The sequence below is a fragment of the Melanerpes formicivorus genome, unplaced genomic scaffold, assembly GCF_026170545.1.
Source record: "Melanerpes formicivorus ecotype bairdi unplaced genomic scaffold, bMelFor1.0.p_v2 SCAF_19, whole genome shotgun sequence".
Taxonomy (NCBI): Eukaryota; Metazoa; Chordata; class Aves; order Piciformes; family Picidae; genus Melanerpes; species Melanerpes formicivorus.
In genome coordinates this window covers 9,787,084-9,794,339 of record NW_027142371.1, presented here as the reverse complement: position 1 = coordinate 9,794,339, position 7,256 = coordinate 9,787,084, and positions in this window count along the sequence as shown.

Sequence of the window (7,256 nt, the reverse complement as noted above, 5' to 3'; positions counted from 1 at the left end):
ACTTATAAAATCTCTTGTCGTTTACTTGTCCTTTAAATGACTTCTTGCAATACCTTAATCAGGACAAATGGATCCTTCAGAAGGAAGAAAATGCCCCCACACTGGCACAGAAAGATTTGATTAAAACTTATACCCTTTCTGTCGCAGACTAAAGATCCCGGGGGATCTGCCATTGCTCAGCAGAGCAGAGGAAATAGCAGAGGGGAAATGCTTTCTGTCTGAGACGAAAAGGTTTTATTGCTAATGGGCTGACATTCACTCTCTGTAGGACTATCCTATGATCAGACTCTCTTGTTTCCTTTAAAACTCAGTGTCAGAAGTTTGGTTCCAATGTGATTAATTTCCCTTTTACTGATTGTGTGTCATTTGCTTTTAAGTAAGATTTTTATAAATGAGGCAAAACAAAGACAGAGATGAAGACTGTGCAGAGATAAACATTTGTGCTGCTGGGACTCCCACTGAGTTGGGCACAGCAGGGGCCAGAAGTAATGGGGATTCACAAGCATCGTGATTAGACCTCTCACTGTGAACAGGTAATTGAAACACTATAGCCCATCACCAGCATTTACAAAACAGCAAGCCATAGAGGTACTTAGTTAAAGCAGACCCTGAACAAAACCACACGCTTCACACACTCTCCCTGCCATTACGTGCGAGCACGGCATAAGCTGAGGCCGTTGATAACAGGCAGTGCACGGACAGCACTCCCCTGACACCAGCCCCTGAGCAATGGCTATTTCTTTGGGCGATGCATGAGCTGTCTGCTTGGCTTTGAGGAGAAGACACTAGGTACAAGCAGAGGAGCCTCGGGAAGAAATGTGGCAAGTTGTCTTGCCTAGAGGTCCTGTCTCTCAGCCCAGGTTTGCTGTGAGGCACTAGTGGAGAAGGGCTGTGTCAAGCAGGGACTTCGCATCAGCCTTCGTATGAACATATGAAAGTTCCCTCAGTCAGTGGGAGTCTGAGGGTTCACTGTCACCCTCAGTGGAGACAGGAGAATAGCAGTTTTGAGGCCCAAAGCCTGGTTGGGTTATCATTATATGCAGTGTGTTTTGTGGCACAAGTAAACATTCTGCTCTTTAAACTGTAAACGCTACATCATTATCTCGCAATGATGCTGGGAAGCTGCGTTAGCTTAGTGCATTTAAGTTTTCAAAATCCTTGAAGACACTGAAATAATGAATGCTACTACCTGTATGGGCTCATTGTCTATCATTGTAAGAACCTCCAGTGAATGTTCTAGTATGTTATACAATGGCTTTGCAGTAAAACAGGGTTTTTTTTTTTCTGTTTTTGGGGTTTTTTCCATGCAAGACAGAAACAACTTTTGGCATTAGCATTATGGGTCTGAACACGTCTACTGCTTTAGTGTTTGTAAGCATGAGGTGCTATAGATCCAACACAAATTTACAGAAACAATGAAAATGCACACACACTTCTTTTATTACTTTTAATCATGATTAATTTTCAGAAGGAACAGCAAAACATAACATAATTCTAACCTCAGCAATATGGTTAAAGACTGCAATAAAAAGCTATCTTGGTCATTAGCAGCGCTGTGAAATCACTGGCCTGAAAACTGAGCTGCCTGCCACTCAGCCAAATTATTTTATCACACTTGACCAAAGTTTCCAGCCTTGAATTATAAGTTAATAACATCTGAGCAAAAGCATAATTTATTGTTTAAGTAAACTTTGGAACAGAAGAACAGTGCCCTGGGTACCAGACTTAGTGCTTGCCTTTGGCAAAGCATTTTTCTTTTGACACAGAATTGTAATAGAACAGAAGATTTGTGATTAATTCCATCTCTTGTTGCATGTACGACTTACCTAATGACAGAGTGCTATCTTCTGAGCTATTCTTTCCTCATTCATGCATCATAACACCAAGAGCCATCAGGCTATAACTGATCAACTGCACACATTTGTGCAAATCACAAAAGTTAAAATTAACACATCTCTGGCTTCCATGGAGGGAAATTTGATACCATCCTATCTTTATCTTGAGTACTTGAGGAAACCTATTAATTTCCTCATCAGTCACTTGTAGCTCATTTAGAGAGGGTAGTTATTTGAATGGAAAGAATAATCATCCCTTGTCCTCTGTCAGCAACTTCTTAGCTCTTAGGGTATTACAATAGTGTCATGGTACTAACAGCCACCAGATGCCAGCATAAGCATGCAAGCACTAAGTGCCTGGTTTATGCTAAAAGGCTAAACTGGTGCAGACCTCTCAGATCATTGTGTCATCATGCAGTTACAGTCATACCAGGAGTAGAGTGCACTTCCTCCTCGATGTTTCAGTGTCATGTAGAAATAAAAGATCTGGTCATCAAGTCAGATTAACATGGTGCTGCACTAAAGTTAATCCTGGATTTAAAGGATCACGTACTGGAGAAAGGATTCCGTTACTGGCCTACCTGGTGATTGCTTCTTCATTCCAAATCAGCTTATTTCCATGTGGAACTTTGACTGGAATTCCTAGCTTAGCAGATCTGTTCTTTAACTTTGTATACAATATTGAGGTTACCTAGTATGACATCTTCTATTTGTGTAAGTCTGTACAGACTCTACCAAAATCACTCTATCATGTCTCCGGACACATCACATTCTTGGCTGAAGGTATGCAAACAGTGTAAGCAAAAAGACCAACAGGACAGGTACTCATGGTGCAAACATGTTGCAAAACTTTAAAGTTCTTTCTTTCCAAATTTGTCAGCACTTGGACTAATTGAACTATGGAAATCACTTCTGATAAATTTCCTCTAGAGCCAAAAAGGTTAGTCCCAGATTGTTCAAAAAATCAACAGACAAGTCTTCACTGGTAATAGAGACAGAGGGGGAATAAGGTTCATGAGGTTCACAGATGGCCCCATAATCCTGCAGTGTGTTTTGGTAATACAGTTTCTAAAGAGAAGAAACAACACATATCATCATGGAAGAAACAAGACAAATCATCATGGAGGCTCTTTCTGACATTTTGAAAATTAAAGGCATTCATGGTATTCAAATTGAGCAGGTAAGCCAGGAGGTTACAGTGAAGGGTATGAAGTGTACTGAGACTCTCAGTTGCACAAGCACCAGAGCATGAACTTTCTCCTATAGAGTACAAATCAGCATTTGATCTGTCCTGGCCCAGACAGAGTGCTATCAAGTTACCCTGACTGCGTGGAGGCATGCAGATTGGCCCAAGGAGACGCAAGGCAGGTCTGTGAACACACAGTGGCCAGACAGGACTTGGCAAGAGGAACTAGGATTTCCCTGATAGCACAGAAGAGCAACTGAAAGTTAATCCTGCACAGCAACAGAAAGCACTTTGCCCCACTTACCCATCTGGAAGAATCTGTTACAGGTGACAGACCTCTGCCTGGAAGTAACTACTGGGTGACCAGCCAGAGGCAGCAAGAAGACTTGAAGACAAGGCATTTTCAACAAGGAAGAGTCTTGAATGTTTTCACATAAAATCTATACCTTCTTTTGATTGTAACGCTGCTTGGATGCGGGCTGAGAAAGTAGCTAAAGCCACAGCAGCTTTCCAGTTTGCAATCCTTTTTTTTCCCCTATTTTTACAAGCCAACTTGACAGAGGAGCAATTCAATGTTTATTTCTTACCTGACCCAGAGTTTCGTCCACTGTCTGTATGATAGAATCCAAGTGTCTTGTTTGGAATGTCTTGTGAGTAGTGTACATGCCATCCTGGAACACAGACATAGTATCTCAGGTTTGACCAGCATGATGTCACCTGCTAATATTTCTTTCAGGGATAAATAAATCAAATTATCTTTCTCTCTGCTACATCCAGCCCTTTTGTGCTATCTTCTCCAGTTACATTGCAGCTTTTTCTGTTCAGGGACAATTTCTTCTTACAAGTGTGTGCTGCATCTGTGCACAGACTTACCAACTGTAGAAATTCTTCATAATCTTTAATAACAAAATATGTTTCTTCCTCAAAAATTTTTGTGTTCCCTTCCATTAATTGTGCCACACATGACCTCAGAACTTTATAATGTTACACGAGTAATCCTAGTTTCTAACTATGGTCTTAAGGATTGTGGAATTGGTTTCTCACATACATAAAAAAGACTATTTTACATTTTCTTTGCCTGCTGTAAGACAGAAATTGTTCTTAGAGTCTCTTGGTGATCATTACCTACTTATTAACAGAACACATGGCAGTCACCTACTGATGTAGATGAGAATTGCCTTCAGGCATTCTTTACAATAAAAATAGACATATGTTAGAGAATAAAGTACTAAAATCTACAGAACAAACTCAAAAGCCTTCAAACCCCCAGAAGTATATCTTATAGTCATAAAAACCCACTCACAAATTCTGTCCATGCTGTCACAGTATGTTAAGTGGAATATATTGGCCAGCATGTTTGTGATAGATATCTGAAGAATGATGGTTACATTTCTCTTATGCCAAGAACTGAATAAGATCTTGTGCATATCACTTCAGGTACTGTGATAATTTTGGAAGAAATTACATTTCCAAATATTTGGAACAATAACTAATGAAAAGAAGTGTCAGTCTCAAACTGAAAGCTGTTAAGGGGGGGAAAAAAAGTTATGAACAGTATTTTAAATACCAGTGGAATCTCCAGCAAGTGACATTTCTTTTCTAAGTGAGCTCTGTTGCATTGTTCCTCCCACTGTTATTAACACCAGATCTCATTCTTGGAATTACCAATTTCTGTGGTATTAAAAGCACATTTACATGAGGAGACAGGCAGTTACCTCAGCAATTGCTTCTTTTCCAGCCTCTACAGACACAGGTGGCAGAACAGCATGACCTGCGATATCCAGCTTAGCCTGCATACAGGGAGAGGGATGGTGTTAATAAGAAATTGAAGTAGGCTGTGAAGGATCACACTTTTGCAGACTGCTCCCTTTTTCACTTTTGCTTATCAGTAGTATTGAGATGGTGAGCTCTGGGCAAGTGGTTGGATCTCAAAGCTCCCTTCCAACCTCAACAGTTCTATGATTCTGTTTACTTCCTTGTTGAAAACACTACTGTGTGCAGTGTGATAAAGGATGATGTGCCTCTTCCTCCTCCTCTGCTGGACTCCTCAGTAGGAAGGCACCTGGGAAGGTCCTGCTGATACTAAAAAATGGTAGGATTGACAACAGTCTGTCACCAGAGTAGCTTTTTTTGCTCAGAACCCAAACCAGACAAAATGTAATAAAAGAGTTGACCAGGAGTTATGTGAATACACACTTCTGCACTTACTTGAGATATAGACATCCTACTCTCTTCATTATAGGTCATTAAAGTCTGTTCACCTTCTCGAGGTTGAACAATGACTTTGTTTTTACATCCTGGCACATAAAACCAGCAAAGCAGAACAGTGGAAACTGTTGGAAGAAGAAAGCGAATGGTGCAATGGGCATTTTGAATAGATCTATATGGCTCAATGCAGTGGGTTGGTGAGGTACCCAGCACAACTGCAAATGAGTTAACTCACCAACAGAATACAGAATTAACCAGCTTGGAAAAGACCTTCAAGATCATCAAGTCCAATCTATCACCCAACACGTAATGCTTGGCCTGGAGTGGTCAGCCTGCTTTAGAAAGCCAAGCTGGTATCTCCACAGAGCACTGCACTGAGCAGGCAGACATAACAGATCATTCACAGGTAACCACAGGAATAATCTTTTAATTTTTTTCCTTCAGGTAAAAATGAGTAATTCACCTACTCAGCAGTAACCAACATGACTACACCACCGTGACTACACTTTGAGGCAAAATGGTCTTTCTGGTTAAGGATGGTAGATTTTAGCACATGTTCATGAGCTCAAATTGCAGATCCAGCAGGCAAATAACATGGCTTGCATGCATAAGTTAGGTTACCTACCCAGTGGTAATAAGAAAGCCATCAGTATTATTGCAATGGTACCACCTACAAGTGTCACTGCTGTGAGAAGTGGTCAATCTTGACATGTATGTCCATCTGGGCAAAAGCAAAGCTCAGCGTGCAGATTCTGTCTTGTAGAAAATCCTTGCCTGTCCTGAATAACCATAGGCACACAGTAGCTACCTTCTGGGAGGCTTCTTAACATTAAAAGTTCAACTGACTTCCCTGCAAAGAAGATAAGCAAATTATTTCAAGACTCATAGAAAGGTATTCTACAGTCCCCTCTGTTGCAAATCAAAGGGATACTCATTTGCACCCCAGTTTCAAATATTTTTTCCTGCCTCAATGCACCATAGGACAAAATGATATCCCACTTTATCACCTTGCTGAGCCTTCTGGGCAAAGAGATCTGTTTCAGTCTTGCTGCATTCTGACATAGCTGCTCTGATAACCTCTAGAATTCATTAGGTAGTTAATCAAAGGCAGAAGTGGTTCCCCAGTTGTCTTATCCCCCTTTCTGCAACTCAAGCACATTGCTTCTGGTCCTGTACTCAGCAGAGACAAAGAACAATGGAATTTTTTTTTCAAATTGCAGTAACTTTGTATTTGTAAAGCTGTTCTTCCATGTCCTTGCAATCTCATTGAGACTAATCAGTAACAAACCATAAAGGTAAGACAGTGAAATACCTAGAGGGCACATGACTGATAATAAAACTTCTTATGAAGGACACAAAAGGAAGAACTCACCAAAGTTCCTTCCTGATCTTCTGTTCTGGGAGAGAGGAAAAGAACTGATCATGTCAAATAGGCCACAATGTTGGTAACAGTGAGTGTGGGGAGGAAGGCAGGCAGAGGATCAAAGATCCACTAATAACAGGACAAAATAATAGTAACAGGGTTAAAGGGCAGCATAGGATAGGATGGTTTAGACATTAGGAAATCCTCAAATAGCAAGAATGTCCTGGTCGTAAAATTCACATACGATATCTCAGAGACATTTGTAATGCTTAATAGAAAATTAGAAAAAAAAGGGAAACAAAGGGATTTTCAGCAATAGGAAATAGCATTTTTTCCCCTCTGAATCTCTCTCCCTTCATTTTCCTCTTGATTCCCTTTATTTTCCTCTTGATTGGTCACAGCTCAGTGTATAAATAGGCCATATGCAGAGTTAAACGTGTTTATCCAGGTATATTAGCAACATGAGAATGTGGTTCTCTGCAAGCATCTACCCACGAATTTGCTGTTCTTTGGGTCATGTTCAAAGCATCCTGGTGGTTATAACAAAGAATGTGAGACTTGATTAGTGCATTTTAAAAGGTTTAACTATGAAATAAAACTTTCGTGTTATTTTCACCTGTTATGACACCTTAAGACAACTGTTACAGAAGTGATTGCCACATGA